Source organism: Grammomys surdaster, unplaced genomic scaffold (genome assembly GCF_004785775.1).
Source record: "Grammomys surdaster isolate TR1022 unplaced genomic scaffold, NIH_TR_1.0 168, whole genome shotgun sequence".
In the NCBI taxonomy this organism is placed as follows: Eukaryota; Metazoa; Chordata; class Mammalia; order Rodentia; family Muridae; genus Grammomys; species Grammomys surdaster.
This window is the reverse complement of record NW_021604616.1, coordinates 1212856-1236307: the sequence shown is the minus strand read 5'-3', so window position 1 is coordinate 1236307 and position 23452 is coordinate 1212856. Positions and strand designations below refer to the sequence as shown.

The 23452-nt window shown below is 42.1% G+C and overlaps 1 protein-coding gene across 8 annotated transcripts in view; it reads right to left on the bottom strand.

Annotated features, from left to right (window-relative positions):
• Positions 1-22518, bottom strand: part of Epb41l2 (erythrocyte membrane protein band 4.1 like 2) — a 167582-nt gene extending 145064 nt beyond the window's left edge. For 5 of the 8 annotated variants that reach the window (XM_028766446.1, XM_028766449.1, XM_028766452.1 and 2 more), the window contains exon 1: positions 22339-22427. The gene's annotated coding sequence lies outside the window, so the exon portion shown is untranslated. Of the gene's footprint in view, positions 1-22338 lie in introns of all 8 variants that reach the window. The other 3 variants (XM_028766450.1, XM_028766451.1, XM_028766453.1) reach the window with 1 other exon arrangement.
• Between the last annotated feature and the right edge of the window lie 934 nt (positions 22519-23452).

The following is a 23452-nucleotide window of genomic DNA, read 5'->3' as shown; positions in this document are numbered from 1 at the left end:
TAAAGCAGTTTCAACAAATAAACTGGGAAAAAAAGGAGTCATATATTAAATTATTCAACAGCCATGGCTATCAATGCTACTCAGAGGTCAATCTGAATAACAAAAAAAAAAAAAAACCAAACAAGAAAAGTAGAAAAATATAGACCTCAAATACCTAATGACATTGAGGAAAGCTTTGTAGATGTGGGATTTGAGTTTGAGTGTTGGGGTTGCTTTGCTTTCTGAGCCACACTTTCATCTCACTATGAAGTTCTGCTACAGTGAAGTCCACACAATCCTAACACCAGCAGAGATCAGTCTGCCTCTACCCGCCAAGCGCTGGGATTAAGTCAATCTGTTTAGATATAATATTGAAACTGTGGCTTTGATTTTTTCCCTTATGCTTATCCATCAAAACAAAGAAACATGAACGAAATGGTACCATGTCTATCCACCCAGGAGATAAAGAAATGACTGCAGTTAAAAGACCCTGGGGCTCTTGTGGAGGATTTGAGTTCGTTCCCAACACCCACATTGGTAAGCTTACAACTGCCTGTAAGTCCAGAAGATACCTTCTTCTGGCATCTAAGAGCATCCATACACATATAACTTACACACATGAACACACAAGCAAATAAAAATAAGTACTGGGTTTTTTGTTTGTTTGTTTGGTATGTGTATTTAAGATAATCCAATACATAATTAGGGGAAGACCCATGGGTTTAGATGCTATACAGAAGAAACTGGATTAGCCATCATATGTTGAATGTGAGATTCATTATTCTCTCCTATGCTTGTATATGCTTCCATTATAAAGAATACTCATTTAAAAAGAAAGACAGTAAGAAGGCATGTTACATCATCTTAGTCTATCATCCAAGCCCCTCCACCTGCTACCTAAAATGAGAACCAACCAAAACACATAGACAGAACTAGCAAAAACATCAGCATTGATAAAGGAAAGACAAAGGACCCACTGTGAAAACAAATGGAAAAGGCAAAGATTCCAATGGACAGCAGTGTAAGCCTGCCCACCGCCATCAGAGACAGACAACTGGTGTTCATTACTCTACTGTCTTCTCTGTTTCTGCATCTGAAAAGTTCCACTGAAAGAATCAGGGCTGGGGTGGGATGTGAGGCAGGGAGGAAGAGAGGGAGGCAGATGGAGGGGTTATGGGGGGGTTAAAAATGTCCTTCAGAAGCTTCCTGCAGAACACTTTTATTCGGATCTCCTCATACATCTCTAACACATCGCTAACTTGTCTTCTTTCCACTTAATCCTTACATTCAAATGCCAAGAAAAAAAAAAAAGAGGAAAAAGTACTTATGGATAGTTGCTTACTGGGTGGGAAATCAAGGCAACAACTGGACAGTCCCTGTCACGGTGTGAGAGAAACCAGGGCTGTCATAACTGCAAAGCATCTTACTTTTACTGCAAGCCAGGTCTACTCAGGTCTGTAAGTGGTTCCATCTGTTTTCATGGGAAATTTGGGTTCGGTTGATCTCAGAAAATGACAGAATCTCAGCATCCTTACAATTGGCTTTGGAACACACCCATAGTGGTATTAAGAAACAGCAAAACCAGAGTTCTGGAGAAAACGTTCTGTATTAAGGGGTCTGGCTGCTCTTCTAGAAAGCCAAGGTTTGTTCACAGTACCCACACTGTACTTCACAACTGTCTATAGCACTGGTCCCAGAAAACTCATCCATCTTCTGGCCTCCACAGGCCCTGACTGCACACATGTGAACATACGTAAATGCGGTTAAAACGCTCAAACACATAAAATAAAGATTAGAAAAAAAGAAAAGAAAAAAATGGGGCTGGAGAAAACTGCTCAATGACTAAGAGGACCTAAGTTCAATCCCCAGCTCCCACAAGACAGCTTGAAACCTGCAGTAAGTACAGCTCCAGAGGATCTGATGCCCTCTTCTGGCCTCCTCAGGCACCAACCATGTACATACTGCAGAAACATACATGTAGGCAAAACATTCATACACATTATTAATAATAATAATACACATTAATAATAATACACCTCAAAAATTTTAAAGACATTACAAAACAAGATGTTAATGAAAAAAATAAAACTGGAAACTGATTTTTTTTAAAAGCTTCTGCTTATTCCTACTGACGTACAAGGGACTGAAGAAAGAATAGAGCACCCAACAGAGATAAGTGGCACCCCAAAAACTGTGGGGATAGCTCAGAACAGATACCCATCACTTCAGACAAGTATCTGTGAGGAAGCAGGACCTTTAAGTTAAAGAGAACTGAGAACTATCACCAATCACAGTATGCGGACCGAATGTGGATTCTGATTCAAACAGTATAAAAACAGCCAGATATGGAGGCATACCTACAATCCCAGCTGAGCGCTGAAGCAGTATCTCAAAATTCTAACTTCCAGTACAGCTGACACTTGCTGAATAAACACAGTGCCCACAGTCACTAACTCTAGCCCTACCTCTCAGTGCCAAGGCTCAGCTGCTAACCACAACATCTATGTGCCTTCAACCAGAAGCACCTGGTGATTCTAATAATACCAACTTTGGCTGCCAACAGGAGATGCAGTCTTGGTCTCTTCTGAAGCACAATTTCTGCAGGGCTGACTCTGAGGACATATTCTCAGATTTATGATTCTCGTTGATACTGGTCCCTTAACCACTGCTACTTTCTCAGCTCCGCTAACCAACATCAACTGTCTCAGTAAAAGCCAAAGTTTCACTTCAGCGGTGCCTGATAATCACAGCTGATTCTTCAGCACCAGTTAACCAGAACTACAGATTCTTAATTTAAAATTATCACACAAATAGCACCATTAGAATCTTTGCATCCTTCTGAAACTTTGTCTGCCCTCCACAGTCTCTTCCCAACTCCAAGAAAACAGCCCACTGAGCTCTGAGCACTCAATGGCTTTCGTAGCCCATAATTCAATTGCCTTAACAAGCCTCCCAAAAACACGTGGTTAGGCCTGCCATAATAAACCCCACTCATGGCACCAATCTCCATCTTAAGTAGGGTTTCTGTGGCTTTGATAAAACAACATTACCCAAATCAACTTGAAGTGAAAAGCGTTTATGTCATCTTACAGTCTATAGGTAGGCCATTATCCAAGGAACTCAGGGCAGGAAGTCTTCAAGGCAGGAACTTATACAGAGGCCATGGAGAGCACGGCCTCCTGCCTTGCTCCACCTGCTTTCTCACACAATTCCAGGAGCACCTGCCCACAGAGGCACTACCTGCAATGGGCAGGCTTTCCCACATCAATCACTAATTAAGAAAATGCCCCACAGGCTTGCCCTCAGGCCAATCTAGTGAAGGCATTTTTTCAAATGATCTCTCTTCGCCCAAATAACTCTAGCTTGTGTCAAGTTAAAAACCAGCTAACACAGCCAGGAGAGCACATTCATTTGTCTTTCCTGGAGATTGTTGTACATCTGACACAGATCTATCCAATAACTGGGAAAATTCCACTGGCAATACTAAACAGAGAGGTTTTTCTCCATAATTAGCACCAAAGATGAGACATTGATTGCATTTCCTTCTTCTGAAGGTCGTCAGCATTTAAAAAGCACATAAAGTATATGTAACACTTGGGAGTTGAGAAAGCCTTTTTTGCTTATCAGCCTATGGACAAAAAGCCTTCATACTGATTGGTTAATGCTGACTGTCAACAGGTTCCAGCATCACTGAAAAGATGAACATGTGTATAAAGAAGTTCCTGGAAATGTGGGCAGCATCAAGCTATTGGCTAGGATCCTAGACTGCATAAATGGAGTGCTTTAGTTAGGTGTTTACTGCTGTGAACTGACACCATGACCAAGGCAACTCTCATAAAGACAACATTTAACTGGGGCTGGCTTATAGGTTCAGAGGTTCAGTACAGTTATCATCAAGGCAGGAGCATGGCAGCACCCAGGAAGGCATGGTGCAAGAAGAGCTGGGAATTCTAGATCTTCATCTAAAGGCTGCTAAAAGACTGGCTTCCAGGTAGTTATGAGGGTATTAAAGCCCACACCCACAGTGACACACCTACTCCAACAAGGCCACACCCACTAATGGTGCCACGCCCTATTCCAAGCATATGCAAACCATGACATGGAGAAAGCAAGTCATCCTCTTTTCTTCCTAAAGATGCAATGCTCCTGGTGCCATGACGACTGTAAATGTGAACTATGAGCCAAAATGCACCTTTCCGTTCTTAAAATAAATAAAGAATTGTAAATGGTTTCAACAGTTGAGAGCATTGCCTGTTCTTCCAGCAGGCCTACATTCGATTCCCAATACCCACATGGCAGCTCACAACCACCTGCTTCCAGTTCCATGGGATCTAGTGCTGCCTTCTGACTTCCATGGGTACCAGGTATACATGTAGTACATAGACATATATGCAGACAAAACATTCATACACACGAAATAAAAATAATTGGTTAAAGAACTGTAGAAGGAAGAGGCAGAATCCTGTTTTTTAAAAAAAAAAAACTAAAATGAAATCAAATCAAAGCAAGGGGAGCAGAGCCAGTGTGGCGGCCTGTGGGCAGAGCCCTTGCCAGGTGAGCCTGGTAATACACACTCAAGTCTTGAAACCAAGGGTGGAAAGAGAAGACTCCAAAAAGTCCTCAGATCTTCAAATCCAGGCAGTGACACATGAGTGTCCAAACTCTCCCACACACAATAATAATGATAGTCACAGTGATAACTCTAAACCAGAAAAGGAATGGGGTGGGAAGAATAAAATTCTCACTTTATACTAAAGCGTTTTCACGGAATTTATAACGGGAAACTCAACAACTCACTTCTAGCAAAGGTTGTGTTGTCCATCTACTTTGAAACATGACAGTCTACACAGCTTCTGAAGTTTCCCTGTAAACTTCTACAATCCAAAGGAGACTGAATCAGTATTTCAAATCAAATTGACATCTGTGGGCCAGTAGGGAGATGGCTCAGCAGGTACAGGCACCTGCTGCCCAGCCTGACAAACTGCAGCCAGTCCCTGGAGCCCAGATAATAAGAGAAAACACGGGGGGGGGGGGGGGGGGGGGGGAGTACAGAAGGTCACTATTCATAACAGCCAAGGAGCAGTAAGATGACTACAGGTAATGATAATATGCTGTAATATTTTTCAAAAGCTTAAAAGAACAGAATTTAAATGTTTTACCATAAAGAAATGTTTGAGATACACTGAATATAACTCAAAAATTACAAAACATACACATGTATCAAAATATCACATGAAAGCTCATAATTCAACCGCTTTCTGGAGTTGTTTTATTTCGAGGAGACAGAATCTTGTGTAGTCTAGCCTACAATTCATGATTCTCCTGCCTCCACTCAGTTTATGCAGTGCTGAGGACTGAATTCAGAATACCATACACACTGGACAAGCACTAATTTTTATGTTATGTATCAGTTAAAAAATAAACATTAATGTTGGGCATGGTGGTATGTACTTTTAATGTCAGCAGAGGGGAAAAGACAAGAGGGTCTCTATCACTTCGAAACCAGCATAGTCTACACAGCAAGCTACAGGGGGATATGGTGAAAGTTTATCTCAAAAGCAATTACAATAATAAAATTTAAAATAAAGACATTAGTGGGAGCCAGACAGTGGCACATGCCTTTAATCCCAGAGGCAGTTGGATCTCTGATTTCAAGGCCAGCCCAGGTCTATGTAGTGAGTTCCACGACAGCCAGGGCTACACTAGGAAACCCTGTCTCAAAAACTCCAAACAAACAAACCTGTTAGTGGGGAAATTACATTGAGTCAACATTAAGATTTCAGCTGCCACCAAACTGCTTTCTGCTCAATCATTTTTCCAAAGTTGCTGTGATACCATAAAAATTATCTAATATTTTACGAAAATCTTTCACCTATTTTTTATAAGGAAGGACATTTTAAAACCACTTTCACTACAAAGAAAAATTAATGAGTCACAAGCATATGTATCAGGAGTGTTTTCACCACACCTGAGCCACCAAAGAGAAAGCAGACACTAAAGCACGCCTACGCCCAGCATGTCCACAGTAACCACTGCACTGGGACTGGAACACGTGGCTACAGCCACGTTCTAGTTCAGAAGAAACAGCCAGAGACGGGGTCTAATTACCTGATCTGTGAAAATTCTAAGGACTCAGGACGAACTCCTGAGCCCTGGCCAACCACAGCCTGTACTCCAGTAAGACTTGCCAAAGCACTCAGCTGCAGACAGGAGATCTCTCCAAACATGGCTGCCTTCCTACAACTACCACCTTCACAGGGCCTTTGTGACTTCTCAAGATTCCAAACGGAATCCATGGTCCATCTCAGAGGCAGGGGTGGGCTCAGGAGACAGGGAGAGGAGACGAAGATGTTTATCATGTTTCTCTTGAATACAGAATTTTACTATATGTAAATGAGTCATGATTTTACACACACACACACAACACATAAAGAGAAAAGGGAGAAGAGGTTGGGGTGAGGAAAAAAGTAGGGGAAGTCAAAGTAATTGATCTATTAAATGAAGACAATATGTGGTCAAGGTGCTTAAATAAAAATGTCTACAAAGCCATTACACCTCATGGTGAAATCAGCTAATTATTTTCTAAGACGGAAGAGGAAGTGAGTGAGAATAAGAACAAAGCATGATTATATATTGACAAGAAAGGACACAATGAAACACATTACCTTGAATGCGAACCTTTAAAAAAATCTATTTTAAAGGTAGATGTTGGATGCTTGTAATCCCAGCATTTATGAGCTGAGGCAGGAGAATTATGAATGTAAGACCAGCCTAAGCTACACATTAAGACCCTTCCTCCAGAAGAGATAGATGCAAACGTGACACTACTGGTCACCAACAACTCTCCACAGGCTTCCAGAGCTCCTGCCCAGCCATAATTCAGACCAGTCTCAGAACTGGTGTTTCCAAGGTGCTCAATGAAACTGTGCTCTCATAAATAAATTATTCCAAATGCAATAAAACAGTACAGGTCTGAAGGAGTTTCCAAATTCTTACTGATATACAGGACAGTGTTTAGAACAGAAGACTCTAGAACAGAATGTTATTCTGTTAACTGAAGTAAGTAAATTCCAGAAACTTGAAGGGCCTCAACTGTAGGATTCCTCCTACAAAAACCAGTTTCTACAAAACTGAGCTACTATCAGGACTCAACAGTTAAGCTAAGTCAAAGTTCAATGCCAGGCACATAGGAAATATCAAGAACGACATGTATTATCAACTCTTTATAATCTGACACCTTTTCTAAGAGATTGTAATTACATGTAACTTAAAGTGTAAACTATTTCCAATATAAAAATCGCACATATTAGTTAAGGAAAGCACTGCAGTACTCAGCTGAGGCTTGCCTGCCAGGGATTGCCTGTTTCTAAGCCCAGAGTACAGTTAGTGTTTTAAGTCATATACTGCTCCCCACGCTGCTGGTCAAACATAAGCGGAACAACTTAGCCAACAGAAAGAAAAGCAAAAGGATCACTGAGTTTGAGGCCAGCCAGATCTACACAGTAACTTCCAGGCCAGCCAGAGCTACACTGAGAACCTGTCTCAAAGATCAAAACACACTACCATTGCATCTCTTCCGCTCTGACTCAGCAGTCGTTCAAAATCTGGCTGTCACAGCTTACTTCTATATCGAAGTCTGTTTCATCGCTAGCACTGGCTAAAGCACACACAATGCTATAGTCGCACAAATCTGCTCTCACTGACAAAAACAATACTCAGATATTTACTTCAAACACATGACAACTAAGTATGTTATAAATGAACAACTTACTTAAAAACGAATCAGTTGTAAACACGAACCTCAGACACCATGTAGTACATAGCAGGGCTCCCACATTATTTACACAGGAAATTTCATACTGTTTAGGATTTGCTTCAAAATATTATGGGTGGACCGCAGTGAGCATCAAGGAGTCGAGACAAAGTACACACGAAGTGCTTTCCAGCACAACACTGCTACATGCTGAAGCCACGGGGCATGTGGCTCTTTGTTACTGTTCTACTGATGACTATCCTGTAAATTCTGCAAGTGAAGTACAAAAGGAAGCAGAGGAGACCATGTTGGCTAAGGTCTTAAATCTCAGCACTGGAGAACCAAAGGCAAAACAGAATAAGGGGTTCAAAGGCAGCCTCAGCTACAGCCCAGCCTGCACGACAGGTCTGCTTCAGTAGAAAGACTTCTGTTTTCTGTCTGATAATGGTATGGCAGGAACTACTTCCAAAATAAAGACGAGCAGCAGATACACACACACACAAATATGGCTTCAATAAATTACTTACATATATACAAAGAAAAGTCCTTTAAAATAACCCATCTTCTGCTGCTGTCCTGTATGTTGCCCAGAGTAATTGACATACAAGTTCCAATCTATAGATAGAATGGTCTAGAATCCACCCTACAGTCTTTTAACACATGCTCATAGCATCAAGATGAAAGTGAACTGGCATCCTGCAGCCGCCACACATGCACCACACATGCACAGCACATGCACAGCACATACACCAGTCCAGTCCTTTCCAGGGCTGCAGAAGTTACGAAATGCCCTCCACAGACCTTGTCCTGCTTCCAGCGTTAAGGTGGGGGCCCTGAGAGAGAAACAAGTGTTATCACATTCCCATATGAGCCTAATTTAAAACAGACATGCTTGGCATTAGGAAAATTAAGCCACAAGCTTTACTGATGTTAATTTTAATGGCCATGATCCAAATAGAATTCTGGCTACAAGTGCAGAGGGTAATATTGATTTCTTTTTTAGACAGGCTCAAATCATTACTTGACATTCTAAGTTTTCCTACATATAATTTTTATTTATTTTATGGAGGAAGAAAGTTTTTCTTTTCTTCATTAAGAGAAGTGAATTAGAGGAAATGTCTCCAGGAAGATGTTCTGTTAGCTGCTTTCTTTCTACGGCAGAGCAATTAAGCAGAGTACCAGGAAGTCACAAAGGATTATCATAACAAATATAGTTTCCCAAAGCCTCCGCTGACTATGCACACTGTCTAGATACCGCCAGGGCCACATTTTCTTTGCAAACACTTCTGAAAGCATTTGGCATCATTTTCCAATAACCCCCACAGTACCAGACTTCCTTGTTTTTTCAGTAGTATTTCAAAACCTTGACACATTTATTGAGCTATTTTTGGAAGACTTCAGCCTGTCTACCTTCAGGGCTCATGGTGCAAATATATAAAAGCTACAGGACATCCCTTTAGCTACAGAACTTGGCAGGCTTCCGGGGTCTCCAAGAAAACTCCAATTAGCTACTTTATTAGCAGCAAAGGAGTGGAATGGAGAAGAAACCACTGAGCACAGGAGCCTGGCCAGGCTGGCTGCTGTTATTGAACTGCTGAGTGGCTTCCATTTAACCTCTTCCTGACTTGCCTTTCTACTGAACAGAACTTTCAAAAAAAATCTTAAAAAGTAGAATGACAAAATGTTCTAGAGATTTCTGTTGGAAAAAATTAACTTTAAAATTAGCATATATATATACACATATATATACATATATGTATATATATATGTTTAATAATTAAAGAAGCATGCTGGGTATACACATAATCCCAGCACTAAGAAGGCTGAGCCAGAAGATCTGGGCTCCCAGGGAGAGCCTGTAGGAAGAAGAGAAGGGAAGAGCTATGTCAGTCAGTACATAGCTTTATATGTTACCAAGGGAAAAGGGGACTATATAAAATAGCATGGTCAAAGAAATCTTCCTTGGAACCTACCCAGTAGGACTCTTTAAAGGGTTTGGTTTTGTTGGATTTTTTTTTTTTTTGCTGCTTTTTTTTAAATTTGAGTGTTGATATTTTGCTCATGTGTATGTCTGCATGAAGCTGTCAGATCCTCTAAAACCAGAGTTACAGACATTTTTAAGCTGCCATCTGGGCAGCTGGGATCGAACCCGGGTCCTCTGGAAAGTAGCCAGTGCTCTTAACCTCTAAGCCATCTCTCCAGTTCCAGGGTTTTGTTTTTTTTTTTTTTTTTAATTTGAAACAGGATCTCCTGTGGCCAAAGCTAACTTAGAACATACTATGAAGCAGAAAATGACCTCGAATTCTGCCTCTGTCTCAAATTATAGGCATGCATCTCCATATCCTGTCTTTTTTTTTTTTTTAGCTTCAGTAATTTGTACAAATTTGTGCACCCATGTTATAATTTTTCCAAATCTTGTATTAACTACTTAATGTCTGTCTCTAGATCACTTTAAAATGTATATCCTCTTCCAAGTTAGGCTAGGTAAAAGAAATACAGTAAGAGTTGGAAACAATTGTATATCTGCATATACAGTTAATCAAAGGGTTAAAAAGAGTTTACACATCTCAGTCATTACTACATTTCAGGGAGACACTATACTTTTTAGAAGAACCTGAAATTCTTCTCATAGAAAAATATAGTGCTTGAATTTACCAACTTCTGAACCGCACTGGGCGAGTTAACATAAAGCACACACTTGCAGCTATTAGCCCTTCCTAGACAGCTCAGCCACACCCCTATGCCAGGCTTTCCACATTCCCTTTTATGTCTCAACTTCCTCAAATCCACCCACATAAACCCTTAACATCCACACTCACATTCCATAAAACTCCTTATACCTTACCTAGCAATGAAGATTTTCACTTGACAATAAGGTTGTTCTAATCCCCAAATAATAATAATCCTCAAATTTATATATGGTACTATGTATCAGTTTAAAGTCAGACAAATTAAGAATTTACTATTCTAAAATAAGACTCTCATTTCTGAAAGGTACATATTCACCGAATCTGTTGCCACTGTGTTTTGTTACATTTACCTAAGATAGATAATTTTTAAGCTTATAGTAAACTAACCTTGGAACAAGCACAGGAAGTTTGTCTGTGAGATACAACAATGAGCTTCCTGACCTCCTCTAAGGAAGAGCTGTTCTGTCCAAGCATCAGTCACCCACTGTAAATACTGACTCGTTAATCTGATTTTTCTTTGTACTTTTACACCTAACTTAAGTCAGCAAATGGAATAGAAAAAGAAATAGGTTTATTATGGCTACAATAAGTACACACTGAATACAATAATCCTCTAAATTTTATTTTTAATCAATATAAAACCCTAATCTAGACAATTGAATATAGGTTAATTTCTACTCTTTCCTTAGTAAACTAACAGGAAGAAAATAAAACAAAGATTACAAACAAGGGAGGAAGCTACGGGTTGGACAACACACACCTTTAATCTCAGGAGCCTGAGCTACAGAGGGCCGAGAAGAAGAGATATGCAGACGGAACTGTAGGACTGAAAAGCACCTGACTTTGGAACAGAAGTTGCAGGCTGGCTCCATGCCTTGGCAGACCCCCCCCCCAAAAAAACAAACAAACAAACAAACTGAGGGCTGAAGTCCCTAGCACAGGCCTGCAAGTTCCAGGTCCCTCTGGGGCCTGAGGCTTGACAAAGAGCTAAATGCAGACATGGGCTGCAAAATATGACCTCAAGCTTTGAGGGAAAGTTAATCACTAACTCGGAATGTGATACAAGCCAAACTGTACAAGCCATCAACTGAAAATGGCAGCCTATCTTAACATATACCTGAGTCTGAAGAAACTGACGCTGGTGATTTCCTGAACAACTGCTAGCTGAGTTCATGTGAAATCAGAGTTAAATCAAGAAACAAATACAGTGTACAGGAAACACAGAACCCAGGGGAAAAAAAGATGGATAGATATTCCCAAAGTACAGTTATCTATAGAGAAGTTCTATAAAGCCCATGATGACAGAGGGCGCAGAAGGATGGAGGAGGGGCAGTGAGGAGATAATCAGTACGGCACTTGCTGTACTGAGTATCTATGCTCAACTCACACAAAACTTACATGAGGTGACACCTGTTTACTGTCCCAGCACAGGGAAACAGCTGGATCCCACAGCTCCCTGGTCAGTCAAATGTGCAAGCTCAGGACAGAGAGAGACCCTGTCCACAAAGTGGACAACAACTGAGAACGCCTAAGGCTGACCTCTGCTTCCATGTGCACATAAGTAGACCTGCACACTTGTGCACACTCACATGCATGCACACACACACACACACACACACACACACCTAACTGCAGGAATTTTAGAGCTTCCAATGCAGCTTAACTAAACCAAGAACATTAGCCGGATGAGACAAAACCAAAATCATCTTCAGGATAAAACATAAGACTGTTTAAAAGTTTTTTACAGGCATAGTCAAAGCACTTTACATGGCTCATCCTTCTAAGTTAAAGAATGGAAAAGAAGAGAGTGCGAGTCTTATGAGAAGAGAGTAAAACAAGCTAACTCTAATCAAAATGTAAAATGAGTAGCTGCATCATTCATATGTACAAGAAACTGGAGTGGACAGACATCAGCAAGACTGAATAGGCTGCTTGAGAGTTTCCAAAATGAAACACCAACTAAAACAACTCTTGATACACAGAAATACCTCCACATGAGCAGAGGAAAGAAGACAGTGGCTGTTAAATGTCTGTGGAACCAAGTTCTTGACTCCCAGCATGTCCTGTTCCCCTATGAAATACAAAAGACTTTAATAAATAAAATGAAAAGTATTTCATTATTTTCTTCAAGTCAAGAAACAAGATAGTTGTGTTTCTTAGGGACCAAACATACCAAAAAAAAAACAAGACCAGAAATACTGAAAGTAGCAGCCACTGGGGAGCTGACAGTTGTTTGGGCACTGGCCTGCCGCTGTTCCCCTTGTACCCCTACAGCATGCCTGGTGTTCTAAATCATGCCCAAGTACTCTGGGGAGTGCCATTTCCACTGTAAATTAAATAGCAAAAGTGTAAAACCACATGAAGGAAAAAGCTGGTTGGGAAAGGGAGAAAGCCATACTTTATTTCTATGCTTTATACTCTGGCATGTTTTGCTGATATTGGAAAGCAGATGAGGAGCACTGCATGAAAGGCAAGAGGCCATTCTCCACTTGAGTAGGAGGTTAGCTCTACAGGGCACCTGGAGAACATGTGGCCCTGCTTCAGTCACAGTATAAATAAGACTCACACAACCCAAAGCAGTACTCAGTCATGGGATCCTTGTTACTCAGTGCTTCAAGACCACATGGTAAAGAAGAAATGTGGGGGCCCAAAGCCAGCCAGGAAAGCAAGCCTATCTCCTAAAAGACAGATGCTGAAGATGCCAACAACCTCCAAATGAGATACAGTTCTTCGGCACAAATAGCTTACATAACTACTGGCCCCAGTGGACAAAACTAACATTCAGCCAACATGTCCACTGGGTGCCATGAGTTAGTCAACCCTGACCATCTTTAAAGTGAGCTGCATACTATACTAACATGTATAAATACAGTCCAAACAGTCTTCCTCCTTTTTGGTCTGGTTTTGTGGGGCTTGCTTCTCTCTCTCTCTTTTCTAACACGTTATTACTGACTATGGCTGATTCTCCCCTTGATTATGTACACATAGAATAAAGGCAGCCCCTAAGACTGAATGAGCCCATCCATATTGTGACAGCATCAGAAGGTTGAGGGCCTCATACCAGAAATACAGCTCAGTGGTAAAGGCGCTTGCAACCAAGCCTGAGGGTCTGGGTTCAACCCTAAAATCCTCAAGGCTTACCTCCCATGAGCTGTTCTCTAGCCTCCACAGTGCTCCATGTGTATGCAAGCCTACATACATAAGCACAAAGCCACACACAAAATAATAAAGGAAAAACAAAATTCAATAAAAGGCATTGAATAAAAGCCTACATCTATGGAATAATCTCACAGAAATAGAAAAGAGGGAGGGAACTGGGTCATTTTTATAGATCTAATTACAGATCAAAGAGAATACAGGGTACAGGAATAGGTTCACTAGACCACAGGGATGGAAAGAGGAAAATTCACACTGTGCTTAGCACACAGGACAATCAATTATGTTTCTTCAACAAAATACACTGAAAGGAAAAATAAGAAATAGATAACTAAATCTTAAGGCCATAAAGACTATATGTACAAATCTTAACTACATCTTCATACAAAGAAAATGTTTTTCAAAAATTAACACTTGAAAGACTAAAAAGATTAATGGTTCAGAGCACTTGCTACTCATGCAGAGAACCCAGGTTCCATTCCCTGTACCCACAGTGGGTCACTCCTGTCTGTAACTCTAGTTCCAGGGGACCCAACATCCTCCACCACAAGGACCAGGAACACATGTCTGTACAGACATACATGCAGGTAAAACATTCACACACATAAAAAATGTTTTTAAAATGACATTGATTAAATTGACACTTAACGAGTTGGGTATGGTGGGTATATACCTATAATCTTAAAGTTGATTTGGGAAGCAGGAAAATCACAAGTTCAAGGCCAACTTGGGCTACATAAAAAAATGTGAGACCAGACTGAACTACAAAAGGAATTTGAAGAAGCCTGTGTGGACTACACAGTGAGCCCCTGTCTCAAAGCCTCCCACTTAAAAAATTGGCACTTAAGAACATCAAAGACCACTGTGCTGAAGAGATGGCTCAGCAGTTAGGAAAACTTACACCTTCTTAAACAGCACCTCAGTTTGGATGACAGAGACTATATTAGACAGTACACAATCGCCTGAACTCCAGCTCCAAGAGATTTTTACATCTTCTGGCCTCCAAAGATAGCCACAAGCACCGTGCATATACTAGCATGCACACACACACACACAAACATGCACTCAAATATAAACCAATTTTAAAAAGAAAAAAAATGGGAATCAAGACTTTAATGCTGACAGACAATTTGGTAGTTTTAAGAAACACTCAGTGTAATGATGATATTACAATTAACATTATAAAAGTGTATCACTGAAAATGAAACAAAAATCACAACACAACACTGAAGTTTTTCAAGGGCTGGAACTGAAGCTCAGTAGGTAGAGTTCATGAGGCCCACATAAATCAGGGCTGGTGGCTTGTGAAGCCCTGTGTTCTCAAGGCTTGAAAGGTGGAAGCAGGAAGAACAGAGGCGCATCTTAGTCTACATGGTGAGCCTGGGATACGTGAGACCTTGTCTCAAAAAAGTTGTTTTTGAAAATATAGAAGATACAGAAAATAGGACTTAACCCCACATCAAGCTGCTGTCTTAAAATGTGAACTTTGGCTGCTCCAGTCTTTGACGATGACATCTGGTAAATGACCAAAATGACCAAATAACCAGATAATTAGCTCACTGCGTCCATAGATGCAAGAGGTGGTCAGACTTGTGAGCATTTCTACATGGTATATACACTATCTTCACTAGCCTTTCTAAGTCATGTGACCAGTTCTTTTTCAGCATGTGAAGGTAAATCAGCACTGCTTGCCCATATAAGCCTCCACTTCGTCTCTTTTCTCCCAAACACTGCAATTCCTAAGACCACATGGAAAACTGTTTTACAGACTGTTTTACTGTCTGAACTGATGGGCTGGTGCAAAATGAAACAGAAAGAATGAAATGAAAAACATCACTTTACAAAGCCAAATAATATAAATCAGGTACAGCTGTAGGCTATGGAAGTCTAAAACTGAGCTTCAGAGAATGAAGCAAATTGCTTAACAGTAAATGAGGAAGTCTAGAACCAAACGAGAAACTGAACAATTCCATACATCATTACTGAGGGCTTACTGCACAGTGGACATTGATCAGCCATGGTCCTGATGGTGACCCAAAAGTAACACTTCACAGAGGGAGAGGCCCAATAGGAAAGAAAGCCCTACTGTAAGCAATGCTCACTGTAAGGTCATATAGCCTCACCTGTTGTCAGTTCAATTGCTGTTTAATAAATGGAGAATAAGCCCAGTAGTTGGTTCATATGATGGCAATGAAGTGGTCTAGAGAAGAGCGTCTTAGCCTGTGGGTAGAGATCCCCAGAGCCTGTATATCAGATAGTTACATCACGATACATAATCGTAGCAAATTTACAGTTATAAAGTAGCAACAAAAATAATTTTATGGTTGGGGGTCACCACAACATGAGGAACTGTGTTAAGTGGTCACAGCGTTAGGAAGGTTGAGAACCAATGCTCTAGAGGTAACATGAAAAGGAAACGGGGGAACTGAGTCAAAAGAGTTATCATAAAAGGTAATGCAAGCTCTGGCTGGCTGACAGTCCTTCCAGTAGAGGTGAATGGAACCAGTATTACCTCTGTCCTCTAAGTTTCCTACCCAAAATAAAAGTATATATATTAGATTTCTGGTCTCATAATACTGGCAGATAGTTTAAAATTAAGCACTACGCTGCAGGTTTACTTCACACATAATACAAGGCACTGGATCTATAAAGCTTACATTTTAGTGTGTCATTCGCCAGAGCTTAACCAACCAGTAAAACACCCACTTAATATGAGCCTTATTTCAACAACCTTACTTCAACTATAGAGAAAAGAAGTTGTGAGACAGCATATGCACACTTCAGACTTAGGATTCATTACCTCTAGCAACACCACAAAAAGACTATACATTCTTCCCATACTGTTGAAACTAGATCCCAAGAGTTTCCCCACAAACATGGTACTTTGTGTATTATTTAAAAAAAAAAAAAATGGGCAAGAGTAAGTTAATAGCTTGGTAAAAGTTTAAAAATTCTAAAGATACTGTACTAAAAATAGTTTTTAAAAGGCATTCAAAGCATAAAAAATCCCAGCCCCATATCAGACTCTGCTTCCACAGAGATAAATGGTTCCTGACGACTGCAGAAAATGTGCTTACCACAAGCAACACACTAGCTCTTTTCATAGCCGAACAAACAACTCTCACAGATGCCAGGCACTACGTGAAGCATTTTATAAACACTGGCTCGTTTAATTCTCAGATCACTCTATGAAATAGGTATGATTTTCACACACACACACACACAAACCACTAAAGAAATGGCTTTGTAAAATATTTTGCCCAAAGTCCCTGGCAGAATAATAGCCTACCCAACACCACCCAGCGTGGACATGTTAGTGGCCTTCTCTAATCACAGCTCTACAAGAAACTTGTGAGGAAACAGAAGCAGTCGTTAAACTCACAGGTAGCAATACAAGTGTCTCAGACTGTGTACCAGAACTTGGTTTCACCTTGACCACAGCACATGGGGCTCAACTAAAGAATCCAATGGAAAGGAAATAGTACAGCCAGGCAAGGGAGGAGAAAACAACAGTGACAAAGTGCAGCCAGACAACAGAAAGAGATGAGAGACCAGGTCTCTGAAGACTCTAACTTCCTAGTCGCCAACATTTAAGAACTAGATCCAGGATGCAGTTCAGCTATCGAGTGTTCGCTGTGGGTCAGTCCCCAGCACCACATAAATGGATGCTCAAGGTCCTCCTCCACCACATACCACAGTCAAGGTCAGCCTTGCCTACACAAAAGCTTATCTAACACCACAGTAATTGGTACTTAAAAAATAAATGCTGAGTTAGATCAGCAATCTGAAACCTCTGATCCCAAATAATCTCATATTCCTATTTTGTCTTTCTGTGTCCCCCTTACCTTTCAACCTTTCCTGCACTCACTCAAACACAAACAGAAGCACTCTCCTACCACAGCCTGAGGCATACCCCAAGCAACACATGCTCACTTAACTCCCAATCCTCAGGTCAAGAGTGTAAATTAAATTGTGAAAGCACTTCTGACCAGGTCTCTCCAGAGTGTAAGTTGTGGGTGTGTGAGTGTTTGCCTTCTTAAAAAGTAGCCTCTTTGGATAATGGGAGGGGGAAAAAAAACAAAGAACAGTAGCAAATATAGATAACATCTGAACCTTCAAACTACTGAGACACAGACACAGACCTGGAAATCCAGAGTTAGGATCTGAAAAACATGCCAGGATAGTAGATGAACCTACATGCCATTTTTTAGTTCACCTTAGAGGGTGCTAAATAAAAACATGCTAAAATGGGGAAAAAAATCAGTTATCTGAACAAAGCATACTTAACAGCACTGAGCATATGACATTAACTCAAGGCACATTTGAGGGGGAAACGCCGGAAGTGTATGAAGTCACTGAGAGCCTATAAAGATCTGACTTGGCACGTGAGATGACAATAAAAAAAGAAAACTCAGAAAACAGCTTGTTTACAAAACTTCTAGTTATAATGAACGCTATACTTCAAACCAGGAAACAGTGTATAGATGATCTGCCATCCTAGACATGAGAAACACCCATTTAAACCCCTACCCTGATCCCAAACCCAATCTTAAGAACAAGGGGGAACTATGTCCAGCAGTTGCTGTAAAGCAAGTCCTCTTTATTATTTACATGATGTTTCTACACAAGCTATAAACAACTCCTATAAAGTTGACTAAAGTTTCAAGGCACGTAACTGGAATCCTAGCAAGTGGAGACAAGAGGAGCAGAAGTTCAAAGCCAACCTTATCCACATAGCAGGACCAACACCATTCTAAACTGTATGAGACCCTGGGCTTTGTTGTTGTTTTGCTATTAAGGAGGTTTTTTTGTTTCCTTGGTTTTGTTTGGTTTTTGGGTTTTTTGGAATTTTGGTTGGTTGGTTGGTTGGTTGGGGTTTTTTGGTTTTGTTTTTTGTTGTTATTGTTGTTGTTTGTTTGCTTTGTTTTGTTTTGAGACAGGATCTTTCTACATGGCCCTGGCTGTTCTGGAATTCACAACACAGACCATGCTGACCTTGAACTCACAGAAATCTGCTGGCCTCTGCCTCCCAAGTGCTGGGATTAAAGGCATTAAAATTATATCCAAGAAGGTTGGAAAGATTGCTCAGCAGTTAAGAGCAGTTGCTGCTCTTACAGAGAATCCAGGTTTGATTTCCATCGCCCACAGGGCTTACAACTGCCTGTAAATCTAGTTCCAACAGAACCAGCACCCTCTTTTGGTCTGTGTGGGCAACGTAATCACACTCATAGAAGTAAACCTTTAAAATATGTAAAAAATGTTCAGTGAATAAATTTTCTACTACCGATTTCCCATCTATCAGATATATGTAAAATGTGTTATGTGTGTTATTTCCTTCTATCTCATACAAAATACATGTACTTTCTAGAAAAATTACCCTCAAAGAGTTATAACTGTCAGTTTTTTCAAGCTGTATTAGAGATAGTTTTCTTATTTCCTCTCTAGTTTACTTGTGACTTCTGAGCAACTACACTACCTATAGGGTGCTGTGGTGGCCATGTCCTATAGTTTATGACACACAGCAGTCATTCAATCTCAGATTTTAGTTTGGGACACTGCCCAGAGAGACAAATAATAGAAATCTTATAAATATCAAGTTATTGGTTCATGCTGAAACATGGTATTTCCAAAGGATGCTCTGTCTACAATCTGTGAAGAAATCATATACAAACCCCCTATTTATTCAGGTCTTCCAAAGAAGCTAGAAATGTTTGTGTGGGAAGGGGGAAAGGAACAGAGCTAAGAGCGGATCTGCTGAGTCTTAAAAGTTCAGCCCTGAGACTCCAAGATTCTATAAAGAGCAGTAAATTAGGGTTTGGCTGGTATTTGCTGACTATGGAAGCCAGAATAAACATTTACTTGAGGCTTTTAAGTCTGTGAGAGTACCCAGTGGTTAGGTACAGCAACTATAATCTGGAAAGAAAACAAAAAGCAAAACGCTAAACAAACAAACAAATAAATAAATAAAATAAAATGTTTCTAAATAAAAGTGGGGTGGAGAAGATGGGCACACTTCCTTTATTTCCTCCAATAAATACCTCAGAAAGCAACATGCCACTTGGTGGGATTGATCTCTAGAAACTTCTGCTGCCTTATTAAAAAAAAAAAAAAAAAGCAACTAGCAGTTCATATTTTTCAAGAATGTCTACCCACAGCTATCTCAGTTCAAGTAAAGAAAAAGCCCATGCTTTACTGTGGAAACAGAAACAAAAAAATCAAACCTCCCACTATGTAAAATATGAGCCCCACATTCCTAAATAATATGGCAAAGATACAGCTTATGCAGGTCACTAGCGACAGCATTATGGGGTGACAATTCAGAGCAGAACTAAATGTTAAGCATAACTTCACAGAATTGCTAGTTACATAGAAAATTTACCAATAAATATTTCAGTTGAGGACTGCTTTCTCATCATTAACTATTTTTAGTTGAAAGAGTGTGGTTGGGGAGCCCACATGGATATGGTTCTAATTTTTTCAATGTCTATTTTTTACATTCTGGTCACTGGTTAGGTTTTCTAAACTCAATTCTTTAGAACTGGTAATTTGAAAGGAGTAAACCACAAGAACATTACATTAAAAAGCAGAAGACACAAGGCTCACCAACCAGGTCAGTTGAGCTAGAAGGCTCTGAGTCCTCACTAATCTAAAGATGGGTCCCTGTCATCCAGATTCACATAACAAGAAATGTTACACAAACAAAATGTCCTAAAGCCACATCTCCAGGTACTGCACACTTCTGAGGCTCCTTATTTTTCTGTCTGTAGCTACTTTGGGGTGGGTGGTGAGCATCCACTCAGATTCGTTCCCAGGAAGCTCCAAAGGGGCTTCTTTCTAAATGAACCTAAAACTTTGGATTTTAAAGATTGATAATCAGTTATTGTAAAACATCCCAAAGCAGTTTACATTTCTTACACAAAATACCAAACGTGTCACTGAAAATCTATTGCGTGCTGATAAATAACGGCATTGCTTCTGATTCTTTTTAACAACCCCCCTCTAATTAGACTTCAAGAGGGTTGATAGCTCAATCCATCCACACTTTTTCTTTCTTGCATAGACTGCCCTACTTGTAGTAGAGGTAAATGACTAAGAACTGTTAGGACTAGGTCTTTCTTAAAGGGGACTGTTTTTAAAGAGAGAAACTGTCCTCTCCTATTAATGAGCAGCCTCTTGTTCTCAACAGGCAGTTTGCAAGCAAGACCACTGCTGACTTCAGTGGGAATTCTGCCCCAGACTTGAAGAAGACAGAACAGGATTAAATCGGGCAAACTTCACACCACTGTTCCAACTCCTCCAGTTCTCCAAAGGCTACAAAGACCTCTGAGGTTTGATGGTGGGTCTCAAACCAAATTGTCCTAGAAATGACTGTCCTAGCCCCAACAAGTGACATAGCCTCTCTCTTTAAAAGTTATTTCAAACTAGCAGCCTCCTGAGAGGGCTGCTGGCACCTACCAAGACCCAGAATAACATTGCAAGGCAGCCCACCAATGGCTGCAACAGCAAACCGGAGATTTCTCATAGCAGGAGCCTGCAAACAAACTGAATAGCACAGGAAAACCTGTACAAATACTGAGAATTCTAAACCCCATCTCCCACAGCCAAGAAACAGATCAAGTTTCCCTCAAATCCACGGGAATGTCTGACAGAGTAGACTAAAATGTTGTCAACGCAGCATTATAAGGCAATAAAGAATACAGAGATAATGTACTCACACACACACACACACAAAAGAAAGACAGAGAGAAAGGACTGAAGAAAAATGAGTGGAGAAGACTGAAGCCGTTTTAGTTTTATTTTTTAGCTAATCACAGTAACAAGAACATACTGCCCTGCACACCCCACGTTTCACATGCAGCAAAGTTCAAGAAACAGAGAGACTCTTGATTCGCAAAGGAGGAAATGTACAACTCCACTAGGTGCCACCTTGCTTATCACTCTCCCAGGGACCTTAAAAATCAGGGACAGCTGTTCAGGAGGCAGATTTACTGAAGGGCTTCCTCATTTTGTAAGGAAGACTCCACAGAGACCACTCCCCAAAGTAACACACTGGGGAAAGGGGGCGCTCTTCTAACTTCACCCCAAATAAATAAATAAAACTTGGCCCCGCCTGAGGCTGGAGTCTGGGGACACTTAATGACTACCATCCACCGAAGACGTCTGGGTTTGAGGATGGGGGATCCAGGGGTGCCAACCTCAACGCCACCGACTCCGTTATTTCCTCCTCGTAGCCCCAACCCTGAACCTCATCTAAACTGTTCCCAACCCTCAGCTGCCAGCGCCTGAAAAAAAGGAAGCCATCGGGTCGGATGGCCTGGTGTCCCGGCTGGAAGGCTCGCCTCAGAAAACGTGCGAGCGTGCCCGCAGCGCCAGACCGCACAGCCGCCGGCGGGGGCGGAGGGTCGCTCGCGTGGGCCCGACCCACCGCTTGAGTGGGGCTGGCTGGCTGGCTGGCGCGGCGCCCTCCCTCTCCGACTCCCGCAGAGCCCACGCGCGCCGCGGGCCCGTGTCCGGCGACCCCCAGTAGAGAGGGCGCGGCGAGCCCCCCGCACCCCGGATGGAGCCGCACGCCTTGGCAGGGCCCGGGCGCGTGAGCCCGGGGACGGCGCCGCGGTCCTCGGCGGGGAGGGAGCGAGAAGGGCCCGCAGCCGCCCCCTCCCCCGCCCGGGATGGCCGTCCGGGCTTCCTGCCGGGGTCGGCTTCCCGCCTGCAGCGTGTCGGGACACCGCCCGCCACCCCGCGGCTTGCTCCCCTCCTTACCCAGACACCGCGCCTCTCGAGCTTGCTCGCCCCGGGGACGCGTCCCGCTCCAGCCTCAGACGCCGGTCCTTCGCGCCGCCGCCTCCACCCTCCGCCGGGTTTCAAATTGAAATTCCCTGGCTGGGGCCGTCAGAGAACTCACCGCGCAAGCCCCGCCCCCTCCTGGCGGAAGCCCCGCCCCGCATCCCCCGCTCGGCACGCCCCGGGCACGGAAACCCCCCGCGGGCAGGCCACGCCCCACGACCAAAGCCACGCCCCCGGCGCCGGCTGGCGTGGGTGGGGGGCCTTCCCGAGGGGTTCGCGCGGCTCCCGGGCCCAGTGCCCCGCCGCAGGGGCGCGTTTCGCCCTCGGAGCGACCCTGGAGATAATGACAGCCAGTCCACATGTGCGAGGCGTTCTTTCTGAGAATCCTGGCCTTAAATGCCCTCTCAACTTCTAAAGTTCTTTCTTCGGAGAGCTTTCACTGACCAAACCTTCACTGGGTGCCTATTTCGTGGTAGACGGTAGAGCAGGTCCAGGAAACCGAATAAGGAAAGCTGGGTCCCCCCTCAGTCTACAGTGAAAGAAGTGCTTTCACACGAAAGGCTTGAAAAGAATCCATTTATTCTTCCTGTGGGAGAGGCAGGAGAGATTGGGTAAACCCCATGGAGGAGAGGAGCTTTGATGCTCAGGCTTTAGAGTCAGGATTTCTCCAGGCAGAGGATTTGAGAACCTAGGTTGCGAAGTATAACGGGATAAGTCAGTGTCTAATATATATCGGGTCAAATCATGGAAAGTTTTACACATGCGTGCAGATAAGAGTTGTCCCGTGTCTTTTGCACAATTAGACCTTAATCTCTTCTACTTATTGCATCTTTTCTGAGCATTGCATGTCAAACTGTCAGAGTGGCAGCCCACTATCTCCAGAATCTGCACTCCCTACTCCCCACCCCTTACCCCCCACCCCCGTGTTCCTCTAGTCATTTGCTTCCTCCCACCTCTAATAAAATCTTTAATGATTCACCTCTGCCAATTTCTTTCCTAAACATCGTAAAATTAACAGGATCAAATTAACCCTCAGTGGCAATACCTTGCGTGTGGATAATACTTCCCAGGTAACAACACACAGTCAGAT